The following is a 15,381-nucleotide window of genomic DNA, read 5'->3' on the forward strand; positions in this document are numbered from 1 at the left end:
ATGTTAGCCGACTCTCTGTGTTGTATTGCATTATATTTCTAAGTTTACTGGGTTTGTTTTTTCTCATTCATTTGTACCTGATGATGTTTTCTTGTGTTGCAATCGAAACGTCGTATTCTATTATTGAATTTCTTTCTTTCGACGTGACTTTACTGAAAGAACCAAAAAGTAATTTCTGTAGTCACGAAAGCTCCACATCAAGATTAAACCACCTCTACGTGTAAGATTTAAGTTCGTTGTCTCTCTCTCTCTCTGTGTCTCTGTGTTATCTCTCTCTGCTTGTGTGTCTGCTTTTGTGTCTCCGTGTCTGTGTCTTATTTCTCTCTCAAAAGTCACACTTACCTTATAATTTAGCAATCTTTGGAAGAACGTAATAAACCAGGCTATGTGTTAATTATGTGTTGATCAACTCTCTGTGTTGCGTTGCATTACTTTCACAAAATTTACTAAGTTTGTTTGAATTAAGTTTATTCTCTCTCTATGTCTCTGTGTTATCTCTCTAGTATTTCCTGCAGTCATGAAAGCTCCAAATCTCTCATTGACATGCTAATTTATCTACCCCCCCCCCCTCTCTCTGCCCCCTTCTCCCTCTATTTAAGGCCTCGACACAGAGGCATTGTTTCTCTGTGTGCCTATGTGTGTGTCTCTCTCTGAGTGTCTCTGTCTTGTATCTCTCTGCTTATGTGTCTGTCTATGTGTCTCCGTGTCTCTGTATTTTCTCTCTCTCAAATTTAGCACTCTTTGGAAGAACGTAATCAACCAGGTAGAGTGTTGACTTATGTTAGCCGACTCTCTGTGTTGGATTGCATTATATTTCTAAGTTTACTAGGTTTTTTTTCTCATTCATTTGTACCTAATCATGATTGCTTGTGTTGCAATCTAAACGTCGTATTCTATTATTTAATTTATTTTCTTTCTACGTGACTTTACCGAAATAACAAAAAAGTAATTCCTGCAGTCACAAAAGCTCCAAATCAAGTTTACACCACCCCTACAGGGAGGATTAAAGTTTGTTTTCTCTCTCTCTGTGTCTCTGTGTTGTGTCTCTCTGCATGTGTGTCTGTCTTTCTGTCTCCGTGTCTGTGTCTTGTTTCTCTCTCAAAAGTCACACTTAACTTCTAATTTAGCAATCTTTGGAAGAACGTAATAAACCAGGCTATGCGTTAATTGTGTGTTGACTGACTCTCTGTGTTGCATTGCATTACTTTCACAAATTTTACTAAATTTGTTTTATTAAGTTTATTTTCTCTCGCTGTGTCTCTGTGTTGTCTCTCTGTAGCAAACGGACAGAAGATATGGCATCTGTGCAGGACTGCCCTTTTCTGAAACCGCATTGGGGCTCCGAAAGACTCCCCTCAGCGTGCCTAGCAAGGCGATGTTCAATAATCCTTGCCAGGACCTTTCCCGGCACACTAAGGAGTGAGATGCCCCTGTAGTTGTTACATACAGTCTTGTGTGGTCCCCTGCACAATCCTGCAGAACACGTCCAGTGGTCCAGACTGTTGTTATGATGTCATGTAGGGCAGTCTGTGTACAAACGACACCCTCCCTCAGCGTTTCGCTTGGGAGATCATCTCTGCCCGGTGCCTTTCCTGCGCTCAGGCTCTGGATCGCCTTCAGTACTTCCTCAACAGATGGCACCTCAGCCAGCCACTTCCAATATTTGAGGCACCGCAGCCTCGGCAGGGTCATCCCCACTTTGTCCCACATTGTTTTCCAGGCTGAGGGATTTCCTCTCTATCAGGACCTCACAAAAATGCTCAGCAAATCTGAAAACCTATTCCTGGGGGTCGGAGATTGGATCACCATTCTTTCCCCTAATGATGGTAATTGGTGTGGTGCTGCAGGTTACTTTTTGATGGAATTAACAAGCGATTTGTGATCACAGGCCTTTGAGGCAGACTCCATCTCCTCAGCAACTCACGACCACCACCCATCCTTGCAGCACCTCACGGCTCCCCAAACCTCCGAGCGAAGGCTGCGGTATGCCTCCTCATTCTCCGACGTGGGATGCTGTAGCTGAAGAGAGTGGGCCTGCTTTTTCTCAGCCAGCTTGAACACCCTTTCTTTTTCAGCTAGGATATCTGGGGAGGTCTGGACCGTGTACCCAAAGTAGCCATTGCAGCTGCATGAGCCACAGTCCTAAACCTCGCCCATTTCCCCTCGATATCAGGAGGAGTGGGGGACGATGCCAACCACAGCCACAAGCAATGATTAAATCAGCTAGCTGAGACCATGTCACTAAGGGTTTGAATGGGGTCCTGGGTGTAAACCCACCACCGGAGTGGATTAATGGCAGGCGCATCTTACAGATGACAAGTCGATGATCAGAGGGCAGATCAGCTCCACGGTAGGTCCTGGCGTCAAGGACATGGGCCACATCCGCTGTTCCATCACTGTGTAGTCCAGCAGATGTTCTTGCGTAGACCCAGCATGCATCCATGATGTTGTGTGGATGCGCTGATGCCGGAACAGCGTGTTGGTAATTACAAGCCCATTGGCTGCACAAAAATCTAGCAGCCTCCTGCCATTGTTATTGAGCTGATCTGACCCATGCCTTCCAATCATTCCAGACCAGGTGCAAGCATCATGACCAACTCGGGCATTGAAGTCACCCAACAAGATGGCTCTATCCCGAGGGGCCACTTTAGCTATCACCTGTGACTGGAGGTGATAGTAGGCATCTGACTCATCGGCCTTGCCTGCATCCCTCCATGGATGTTCGTCTTCGGTGGGGGCATAAGTAACCACGACCACCACTCCTCGCCTCTGGTTAATGGGACAGCGAGCCCAAAGTAGCCTGGGGCTTACAGCTTCCCTCACCTTACCGCCATGCTCCCACACCCCCTTTATTATTTTGTTCAGAAGAAGAGCCACTCCCTGTTGTTTGGCAGTCTCTTGCCCCGAGAAAAGGACTGTCCACCCCTCATGATGGCAGGAGCCAGAGCCGGTCCACCGGACCTCCTAACTACCACAGAGATCCAGGCGGTACCGGTCCAGCTCCCGACAGAGGAGTGGCAGCCTCTCCTCCGCAGCGTTTGAACATTCCATATGGTCACACGTAGTGATTTTTTGTTGTTTCTGGAGGAGTCCCAAGGGTAATGATTCAGTCTTCTGGCTCTGCCAAATTGGGTTTGGCCAGGAGATGTCATATACACCTATCCCCCCGGGACCTCTGGCACAAGCTTAGTAATTAAAAATTTCCGTCATGGTTTTGTGGTAATTAATTGAAGGTGGAGGGGTTACCAGCCCCTTGCACCCATCCAGCGCCCCGATTTGGCTGATGTGATGGTTATAAACGCCATGAGGGGAAAAGGCAATTTAAATTGGCCCTCCCCCCCCACGGCAGTTCCCAACACAGTGTTGCCACCCGGCACCACGAGGAGGTAGGGCATTGTTTTTGCCGGATGTGTGTACACCAGCATGCGATACTGAGTCGGGCCTGTAGGTGACTGGCAGGGTTATTGAGTAATCTGACCTGTACCAGTCACGTGGTTAATGGCAACTCGTTTGAAAATTGCTGTGGTGACGTGAGGTTGCAATGTATAGGTAAAGGACCCTAATGTTCTAGATTTAAAGCTTTCGTGATTGCTAGGATTGCTAGGAGGACAGCGCTGTCCTCCAGACAGTCTCGTCCCTTCACCTGATGAAGGCCGCTTGTGTTGTGGCCGAAGCGTCGTGATTTTTTGTTATTTTATTTTCACCTACGTGACTTTACCCAATAGAACCAAAGAGTATGGACCCTAATGTTGTTTTTGATAGTAATAGAAAGGTTATAGTCTTTAAGCTTGGCTGTGAATTGGTAGTTTGTGATATGTTCAATAGGAGGGGGTTTATCACTGTACACTTTAAAGGATGACATACTGTAATTAATGCTGGTAATTCTCTAACAATAATACTGCGTATTCTATAACCATGTCCATGCACCTATATTATGACTAATTGCAATGCTATTAAGAATAGAACACATGTACAGTAGTAAGTTGTAAAATAGTGACAAATAAATGTGTTTGCCCTCTATTTGGAGCATCTGCCCACGTACTTCATTTCGAGTGTGCAACATGTATGCTAAACTTCTTTCGCACCGTATGTAGCCAACTGCGCTTATTGGAGGTGCGGTGGGAAGGACAATGAACTAAACACAATAAGCATTTCTAAATAAATGAGTTCGTCAATCTAGATGATTATTTAAAAGTGCATAGCTCTGTTGGCTTCCTAATATGGGAAGAACATTCCAGACGGCCACAAAAACAGTGGAAGTCTCCACCCGATTGTGTCATCTAATGATTATTTTAGTATTGTAATCATGTTTCCTTCTGTTATATAGGTTTACTCTTATATGAGTGTTTGTTTACAGCATGTCTTTGATTTTAATAATCTTCACTTATTTGAATTTCCTTGTGGTGTGAACGTTTCTTTATAAGTGAAGATTTGTATTGTGATAAGGCATTACAGGCTGCTTGGCAGGGCTGCAATGTATGCTGCATATGACAGTGTAGCTAAATATATTGATCGATGACCTCACTTACATGCTCTCTGCCTTGAGCAATATGCACTGTTCAGCATAGCGAAGTATAGGCAAATAAGCCTCATCGCAAGCACTCCATGGGAGGTTCCTCATTCAGCAGAATAATGAAATTAAAGATTCACCATACATGCATACCTCCATAGAAGACTCTTTTGCATCTTTGTACTTTTTTTTTATAATCTCTGTCAAGGCTCCATGGAATTTACCAACAATCAAACTTGCAATCAAGATTAAGTGGTGAGGGAATTGGAGACCACAATTTTCGAGATCTTTTTGCAGACTGTTTTTCTCAATCAAGTGACACAGCATCTCCACTGATTTTAATTCGTGCTGCGATGACAATGAAAAAGCAATGAGTGAAAATGTTTGGTTATTCGACAGTGGAATTCGCGCAAGCCACGAAACGACATGCTTTTACACGCGGGGGCATCATCGCTCATTCGTGTACAATTCTGTTGTTACGGGATGTCATTGATGATAACAATTATACTTACGTGACTATTTTGGCCATGGTTTATCAAAACATTTTACAGTGATTTTTTGTTATCCCACACAGCCAGTCCCTGTGTGGCATAAGTAAACGCAGCACCAGCCTGCGAGTGGGTATTCGTATGCGAGTAGAGGGTGATTTTGCCCTTTGGCTGTTCCATTTAAGTTATTCATAAGTCACTTTTCCAACTATGGACCACAAAGCCAGCAGACGTGACCTGGCGCTTTTCGAATAACGCAAATGGGATATTTCTTTACACTGTGATACAGAAGGTGCGTATCATATGGTTAATGCCCCTGCAGTATGAATCATATCTTATGGGGACTTTTTGCCAGTATCAAAAATGATGAAAAATAAGAATGGGTTTTACCCTTTCTGGCAATAAAAAAAAACAGGAGGTGTGTTCAGATCCTCAAACACCAAATACATGCCTTTTGGGAAGCATAATCAATTATGCATTAGCCACACACAGTACTTGTAGTGAACATGCAAACAAATATGCTCTGATAATTATTATATTATAATACATGCATTGTCTTTGAAACTGATTTGTGTCTGCCAACATATTGCATGTTTTACCACAAGTGGTTCCTTCCACTTTTGGCGATAATTAAAAGATAGTTTAGTTTATAGGATACTGACCATGGCACATGCGAACACCATTTGGTACTCCAGCTTGTACTGACAGACCCCTTTGACCCATGGACTATAAGTGGAAAGTGAAGCCCTATTATTGTCCCTGGTCATCTATTTTGCTGTGGAGAAATAGGGAGTGCGGTGGTGGTGTGTGTGTATGGTGTGGGTAATAGAACAAGTCTACAGGTGATGACTGACTCCAAATTGTGGGGAGAGAGGGGTTTTGTGGGTTCCGGGGTATTCGTGTTACCTCACATTTTCAGAAACGTGTTTTGGTCTTAATCCCGCTCATTGCCATCAGCGATGATCTGTCACACTGATGCTGGATTCAAGCTCCCAAATAACTGGGAGCTCTAAACTGTGCTGCATTGTAAAGGTCCAACTACTGTAGCGCCTGTACAAGAGGTAATTTTGCCACACCATGTTTTGGGCGTACTTCTCCGTCAGGTGTTTTCTCTGCCTTGGCCGTCATTAATCTACACACTGACATAATTCCTTCCATGGAAATGTCATCCCAAAACCACTTACTTTTATTAACAGTATGAATTTTAAATTTTGACTTAAAACTTTCGTGACTGCACGAATTCATATTCTATGGTTCTTTCAGTAAAGTCAGGTAGATAGAACAAATACAAATAAAATAATAAAATAAAGTGAATACAAATATCACGACGTTCCGATCGCAACACAAGCGGCCGTCATCAGGCAAAGGAGTCAGCCTCTAAAGGTATGCTTTTGATAAAGGTTTGGGGATGGGCGTAGCCGAAGTGTATCAACAGCATCGGAAGTATGGGCGGTGCACTAGAGCGCCGCAACAATGCCAATGCAGCTATCAACAGAACCAGGAGCATGGGCGGTCCACGAGTGCCAATGCAGCAACAATGCCAATGCAGCAGAATGCCAATACAGCAGCAAAAATCCCTGCATGCCGCATTGTACACCACACTGCTGATGGTGGAGGTTGATTGACAAGAAAACAAGTCAAATGATCCAAAGTGGTTGATGACATCTTTCCAATGATTGCTGAGTCTATAACCTTCCTCTCGGTTGAAATTGTCTCCGTGTATATATATGGATGGCTTCATGAATGAATCTTTGTTGATAGCCAGTAGGCTTGCAAAGTCCCATCGTCTTAGATACATCAATTTCGCGTGAGCCAGCCGCGTTAAAATAATTATCAGTCACGCCATACATAGCAGGGGTAAACAAACAGATTTCCAAAATCATTAACAAACATAAGATCCAGGTACGAGTTAACACAGTGCATACAATTCGTGATCTGATCTTATCTGTAAAAAACAACATTCCTGACATGCAATATCCCGGCGTCTACAAACTAAGCTGTATCTTCGGCAGCAGTTACATTGGGGAAACTAAGCGACATGTCTCGGACCGTGTCCATGAACACAAGGCAGATTTGAAACACGGTAGGACCAATACTTCTACCGTGGCTGATCATTATTTTAATGTGGCTGGCTCACACGAAATGTTTTTCGCCTACTGGCTGTCAACAAAGATTCGTTCATGAAGCCATCCATATATACAGACACAGAGACAATTTCAACTGCGAGGAAGGTTATTGACTCAGCAATCATTGGGAAGATATCATCAACCACTTTGGATCATGACTTGACTTGTGTTTTATTGTCAAGCAACCTCCACCGTCAGCAGTGCGGTGTGTGGAGCGGGGTGCAGGGATTTTTGCTGCTGCATTGGCATTCTGCTGCATTGGCATTGTTGCGGCGCACTAGTGCACCGCCCATACTTCCGGTTGTGTTGATACACTTGGGCTATGCCCATCCCCAAACCTTTATAAACAGCATACTGTACCTTTAGAGGCTGACTCCTTTGCCTGATGACGGCCGCTTGTGTTGCGATCTAAACGTCGTGATATTTTATTCACTTTATTTTTATTATGATTATTTTCTGTGTGACTTTACCGAAAGAACCATAGAGTATGAATATTGTCTTCACCTGCCTTTGTTCTCTAATTAATGTAATTCTATTTATGTATGGCATATAGTAATTCACGCATCTTTGGGCACTTCTAAATTGTTTTCCATTTTGTGAACGTTAATTTGTTCTGAACCATATATCAAAGCACTGCTTATCAACATCAACAATAGCATTGCATGCTTAATCACTTACCTTCCATTCTATTCCTTTCTTTTTCATGACAGTTTCGAATGCATGTGAGAAGGGCCCATGACCTTTAATGTGAAACAAAAAACAAGTTGCTAATCAGTACAGGTGTCATCACCAAAATAAGTAATAATAGAAAGAAGCAAGATTGTGAATGTAAAGGAATTTGTGTACAGGCAGTCCCCCGCATTACCGAGTGGTTAGGTTCTGCAGAACGATCCGTAGCCCGACATTTCCATACATCGTAAACTGAACAATTTTCACACAAAATCAAGATAAAATTCCATAGGCAGAAATAGATGTTCCTTCCCTACCCGATTACTAGGTTCGTTTTCTCTCAGTATCATATTGCGCTGTCGTCTGTTTTATATTGCTACCTGTGTCGTATCGCTGTACATACGCACTGCACTTCCTATTATTCTTTCATTTAATCGAATATCTACCTAACACTGCCCATAATTAAACTAATGGGACATATACTGTATCCAATTGTTTATGAATACCACGATTTTTTTCATATTAATCGTTGACAGAAAGCAGTTGCTTCCGAATGTTCATTTACCATGCATTAGTTTAGGCCTAGGCTTCTACGATCATTGTAGGCTGAGGCCATAAGCAATCTAAGTGTAATTGTGTAAAATAAAGTACATACAGTAAATGACTCATGAACTAAACTTAATATGAAGAAAACTAGCAATAAAAACATAGGCGAAAAAAGATAGTTCTAAGCCTAAAAAACAAACAATTACGTAATGCAACAAAAGGAAAAGCATTTGGTAACGCTACAAAAATTCCATTTAACTTAATCCTGATAAAGCTCGGGCTCGGTGAAGGCGGCGTTTTGGCAGTATTCATCCACAACCTTACCGTGCTACACTATTTGTGCTTGCATAACTAATGCAAACATCTAAGCATATTGATTTTTTACATGATTTATGGGAGCATTTCTGTAAAGTACAATTTTCGTAAGGCAGGTCTTCTGCAACCCGGGGACTTACTGTACTTGGGGAAGTCTACTGACATGGGACAATGACTGTGCGAAAGACATGAAGAGGAGCGAGGATAGCAAAGGCAAAAGAAGTGACGGTGTGGTGCCACAGCAACGGAGCAACTCCCCCGGTGCCGCCATCCCCTCGCACCCATCCACACGAACGCACGCACACCCCCACTAAACACACACACGCACCACATAGGGTCTCGATAGGGGGGGTGCCTGGCACCACGGGTTTTCATCCAAAGGGCTCCTAGCAGGGTTGTCTACCGGTTTCCCGTTGCCAGGAGATTGGACGACCCCCCCCAGGCCGGATTGCATGGCGGCCCCCCTAAGATCAACTTAAAAAAGTCGTAGGGGCGCATAGAGCTTTACAGGCTGGCTGCAATTAAGCATTCACAACATGGGAGATAGGGCCTCGAAGGCAAACACTCTACAGGCAGTGCAAACAGTGGGGTGGGGGAAAATCCCTGGGCACCCTAAGAGGAGTGATTTAAGAGAGACACAGAAAATTAGTGTGAATCAGAGATGAGGAACGCAGATACGGGACAATAGAAAGGGGGTAAAGAGGGCGAGATAGTTGCACGTTGCGAAGGGTGGGAAATAAGAGACTTGGTGCTACCCGTAGGGTGTTCGCTGGCAGCCATAGACTGGAGTTCACTTCGCGCCGGGAATAAAACCTTAGTACAGATTGATGGTTGACGCGTTGTGCGTGTGTGTGTGTGTGTGTGAAGAGTGGTGGAATAGCGATTTGCGCACTGCGGTGTGTGGGTGATATAAATCAGTGTGTGTATGACGTGTGCGCATATTAAAATATAAACGTTCGCCCACGCCAGTGCGTGTACGTGCGAGAACCACAGTATTAACGGCTAGATACGCGTGTGTATCGCACAGACAAAATCAGTGGGTGGGTATCGTGCGAGTGCAGATTAGTTAACTAATATCCGAACAGCTGCGGAGCCTCTGTGGCTGCCGTAGAGGCTCCGCGGGGAGAGCGCGGACACACACAGGTATATTGCACAATCAGCGCGGGCAGGTGGAACGCCGCGAGTGCGGACGTGCATATTGTGGAGTGAAGAGTGCCCATAGGAGTGCAAACATAGTAATAATCCCAGGGCGGTGGTGAACCAGCTGTGAGACGTCTCTCCAAGAGGGTGCTGGCACGGGGGCCTGGTCACCCGATCGGCGGTGGGCCGGCGAGAAGTTCCCGCGGGGAGGGCGGAGGTGGGCGTCAGCCCCCAAATTGGCAGGATTCAAGTTACATCCGGAGAAGCAAACAAATCAGTAGCAAGATCAACCTGAACATATTAAGAACATTCGTGTTGAGTACAGCTTCGTATGCCTGCGAGACTTGGACATTAAAAACGACTGACAGAGATAAGATATTGGCACTCGGAATGTATTGCTACAGAGGAATAGTGCTGTATCTAAGCTGGACTAAAAGAGTGACCAACATAGAAGTAAGAAAAATAATGCATATAGAATAAGACAACCTGATGATGATACAGGCAGTGATGGGACGAAAACTGGCACCATTTGGACACATGTAGGATGAACAACAGGAAAATTAAAAGTGTGTTGTTTGGAAAAATGGATGGAAACGGAAAGAGAGGAAGACTCTAACATAGAATGGCTTGACGACGACATCATGCCAGAAAGATGTGGCACTACTTGAGTATATTGGCACTACAAGACAGAGAGGAAAGTTAAAACAAATGACAATATGTGGAGTGGGCACCTATTATGGCTATCTGCTCAAGGATCGTGATGATGATGATGTTACCATCACCAAAATTACCGCCAGCGCCATATTTCTGAATCTGGCATACCGAGGTCATGACAGAGGCCAGCAATCTCCACGCAGAGAACATCCATGTCTGTAATGTTGTGTTCTTTGCTGCATTCTTTCAAATGTCTTACGAGCTGTCCAGCCAAATGCGATGTCCTGCACAGGAGGAAGAGAAAAAGTGTGAGATACTGTAATGTAAGTGAAATTAAATGTTATAATAAGACTATCATATTATCTAAATGTACCGATTGGTAATGTGTCCTGTACGATCTTATATATAAAAGTGTCCGCGCGCGCTTGCGAGGCATTTAGCTCTGGAACGGTGGGCTTTACGTCGAAAATAATTTTCCAGCCAGCACGTCCTAAGCCCCGTGGTGGGAATAGGCTATTCATTTTTCAAGTCAGTCAACTTTAAATGAGTTAAATTAGCGTTTTTTTGGGTCAGTTTTATTAAATGATTTAGTTAGTTTACCTATTTATTTCATTTTGCCGCGCCTGGCTCACAACGCAGCATGCTACACTTGGGCACAGTGCCCACTACGTTATCCCCTAGCAATCCACACGCGCCATCGCCCAAGGTAAGTCGCACACTTTTGTATTATATGCATTTATATAAGACGTAAGTCCCACTAATTTGTCTTATGAGCATTTATCTCATTACATTTTGCACTGCTCACATGGGTTGCCCCTAGCAACGCACACATGATCGCCACAAATTTTCATTCGCCTTACACATGCAGCAAAAACACACCAAACATGTACATTCCTCACAGTGTGATGTCCTCTTCTCCCCACCCCACCACAATGATACCCCAATGCATCCTGAAACTACTATAGAGCCCCAACATATCATTATTATAGCGCTTACATCACATTATTGTCACGTGGCCAGGGGGAGCGGCCTAGTCCCCAGCCTGCCAAGGTCACACCTCGGCGGGCTGGGGAATCTAGGCGAGCCCGGGGGGCTCTGCACGGGACTAGGCCTCACCACTGCACTCTGTCTGCTTACTACTTTCTGCTATACATTCCATATATACTGCTATACAGTCAGCAATGTACTACTGTTGTGCTAGCAGGTACCACCACAGTCACTATGCACTGCTGTCATCATAGCAGGTACCACCACAATATGCACTGCTCTAATCATACCAGCTACCACCACAGTCAATATGCACTGCTCTAATCATACCAGCTACCACCACAGTCAATATGCACTGCTGTAGTGAAAGCACGTACCACCATAGTATGCACTGCTCTTGTGATACCAGGTACCACCACTGTCAGTATGCACTGCCTTTGTGATAGCAGGTTACACCACAGTCGGTATGCACTGCTGTATTAATAGTGCATACCGTCGATGTGTGTGTGCGTAAGTCCATGTGTGTGGGTTAGTCAATGTGTGTGTGTGGTGTGCGTGTGTAGACAACTACTCTTTTTAAATTAAGTTACTTTTCACAATAATAAGGCCTGCGTCTAAGTCCATGTGTGTGTGTGGGTCGATGTGTGTGTGTGAGTCTGTGTGTCAAAGTCGATGTGTTTGTGTGTGTGAGTCGATATGTCTGTGTGTTTGTGTCAGTCGCTGTGTGCGCGTCGCTCCATGTGAGTCAGATATTGGCAAAACAATATATAAAATGCTCCTGTAAAAACACCTGCTGCAACAGAATGTGAATCACATGAAACAATGGAGTATCATGAGCCGCGTGACAAATACTATTGAGAGTTTATTGAAAGAGTAAAGGAATGAGTTAAACTCAGAAATAAATAGCAAAGGAAAAGGGTGGCGTTGTGAAAGACAAGGAAACAAGAAATTACACATTTTCAATCGCATTGTTGAGTGAACGGACGATGAAAGTTCAAAAATATATTTACGTCTCATTGATTACGTAACATAGTTTAAAGTAGGCGTGGCTAATTAACTATAGAGCTCGGGAGATTTGATCTCGATTGAGAATACCTTATAGCAGTGGTTCTTAACCTTTACTGCAGCTTGTACACCCCCCCCACCCCTTTGGTTCTCAATCGTAAAAAAGTATGTTAATATATACAGGGTTTAATGAAACCTCGTTGTACATACGTGCCAGTGCTTAATTTGTGTTTCGACGATTTACCTTCTAAAAAAAAAATCTGCCATGTCCCGCACCACCAGGGGGTGCGTGCACCCCAGGTGAAGAACCACTGCCTTAGAGTAATAAGGCGTTTACATTTCGAGCAAACAACGGCGTTGATGGACAAGCGAGCGAGTGCTCGTACATATGAGGAATTAGACGAGGGCGAGTGCTATCACCTGTTCATGAAATTATTGTAAGAGAGATAGAGTTGCGTGGAATAGTGGTTGGTGGCCAACCTATAAAAAATTCCAGACACTTCATAGGTAATATTGTATCGATAGAACAACTTGAGAACGATTTGCAAAACATGCGGGATAAAAACGATTCGCAATCAGCTGTAAAAAAAAGAAAATGTATGTGGTAACATCAAAGAAGAACATCACACCTGAATGTCAAGTACAAATAAATGCGACTAAAATTAATCAGGTGGAGCATTTTAAATATTTAAGCAGCATGAAAACAGTAGGTGAAAGGTGCATGACAGAGATTAAAAGACGGATCTCACTGGAATAATATATACCGTATTTCAGACAATAGGATGACATTGATAAATAAGATATATTTGACAACAATTACACCACTGCATTGTTACATCTGGTCTGTAATATTACATGGAAGTGAAAAAGCCGGGCAATTGAGAAGACATTTGGAAGCAAGTTAGAAGTTTCAACCGCAACAAACAAAATATGAATACAGAACATCCCAAAGTGACGACGCGCAACAGAAACATCCTGGAATAAACCAGCAAATATTCCACACAAAAAAAAGTATTAAAACGCTGTGTGCAAAAATCACAATGTGGTGCAAGCCAACAACAACAACAACCATAAGACAATTTTGATTTACTATATGATTTCGAAGCAAGATGAAGGCATTATTTTAAAGAACGAGGATGTTAAATATCCCATGGAGAGACAAGATGAGTAACATTCGTATATTACGGATAGCAGGTACGAGAAGAAATGTAATAACAATGAGAAAAAAGGCAAGTGACGTGTCTTGGACATGTGATGAGTGAAAACAAGAAACTGAGTATGTGTTGATTGGGAAAATTATAGGTGCAAAGAAGCCCAAGGAAATTAAGTTGCGTAAGAAATGTAAACAATTGGTTGCAGCAGGGAGTATCTCGTGGAAAGTCCTTGAGTCCATATCATGGACAGACTTAAATGGAGAAGGGCGTTGAGAAAATGACGTGTCACTAGAGATAGAAACAGCTGTGGAGATACTTGGTGGACGGTTCAAGAAATTAAAGCACGCATAGTTTTGCTCTACTTTTACGCTCCCATGTCTCTGTACTCTGCTTCACCATTAACCCCCATTACTCACTGCCACGGAGGCCCTTTTTCAGAAATATACTGACAAAATGTGCCTGTGACATGGCTGATATATAACAAAAACATTAAATGGGGGTGACAGGGAGTGATGAGGTGAAGTGCGCAGCTTACCCAATGCAATGCTCGAAGCGTGTGTGCACGGCGCTGGGATAGACCTTGTGGCAAAGACCCAACTGCTTGATGAATCGGAGTCTTTGAAACTCCGGTGTGTCCACAATAAGCAGCAAAGGCTTTTTCAGTTCGATGAGCCCGTGTATTGGGTCGTTGATCATCTTCCCCTGTGGACCTTCTAAACGGACACAAAGACAAGATACAATGCTTCAATGGATAAAAATTCAATGAAATGACCATTATGCATTCTAAAAAGGTATACGGCATCGCCTGGTGTTGTCTTTCCAGAGCCGTGACTTGGATAATTACATTTACTTTTAAAAAAACTGCTGTAGTATAAAAAACAAGCCCGGAGCGGACACACAACACTATACATGTAGCAGTGTAATTTGTGTGACCTTCATGTTACCACACATTACAGTTTTTACAGTAGAAGAAAAAAATATATATACACAATGACTCCTCTACCTACGAACGAGTTAGGTTCCAGCGGTTGGTTCGTAAATCTTTACTCCTGGCGATTCCAAAGATGTTGTACGGGCATGTACACTTAACACGGGGAATGCCTGTAAAAGTGATATAATCTCCTATTGATGTAGATGCCACTAGTTCTTCGTGTTCTGCAGATGTAAATGCCACAACCGCCATCTATTGCACGGCAATTTAAAAACTCTTGGTCCAAACAGGGAACTGGACATATGGAAGGGTTTGTTCGTATATCTGAAAGTTAATAGGTCGACTGTTCGTAAGTAGAGGAGTCCTTGTATAACATATTTAATACATATTAGGTGTGGTTATTATTGATATGTTAGAAATGACAGGTTTTTATTGTTGTATTGATGCAACAACCATGCATTAGGAGGAATTTCACAAAGTAGCTCTGCCATCACATCACTCCGAGTGCGGATGTTCTCTATAGGCAGCCTAGAGAAGTGGTTATTTTCAACATTAATAATATGGTTTTTCCCCTTTTTTCTGGCAACAAAACTGAAACCTTTTACGATTATTCATGTCTGCATTAACCACAATACTTGCAGTCAAAATGCAAACAAAAAACATACTATGATAATAAATGCATTGTCCTTGAAACCGATTGGTCCACACCAGGGACGGCTTTCTTTTGAGCCTCGACCCAATTGATGCTCGACCAGAGGACGCCAAAAGGCGTACAGCTCAAAGACAATGCACTATCAAAGTAATGAGGGCTCGGGGTGAGCATCTACATCATTAGACCTCCTTTGCCACTACCAAA

The 15,381-nt window shown here is 43.3% G+C and overlaps 1 long non-coding RNA gene across 1 annotated transcript in view; it reads left to right on the forward strand.

The window, feature by feature from the left end:
• The window catches only part of LOC142907132 (uncharacterized), a 33,121-nt gene extending 28,338 nt beyond the window's left edge, over window positions 1-4,783 (forward strand). The window contains exon 3 of the long non-coding RNA XR_012930820.1: window positions 1,280-4,783. This is a non-coding gene — a long non-coding RNA (uncharacterized LOC142907132). The remainder of the gene's footprint in view (window positions 1-1,279) is intronic.
• The last annotated feature ends 10,598 nt before the right edge of the window (window positions 4,784-15,381 follow it).

This window comes from Petromyzon marinus, chromosome 75 (genome assembly GCF_048934315.1).
Source record: "Petromyzon marinus isolate PM22_M1 ecotype Great Lakes invasive population chromosome 75, UKy_Petmar_22M1.pri1.0, whole genome shotgun sequence".
NCBI classification, from domain to species: Eukaryota; Metazoa; Chordata; class Hyperoartia; order Petromyzontiformes; family Petromyzontidae; genus Petromyzon; species Petromyzon marinus.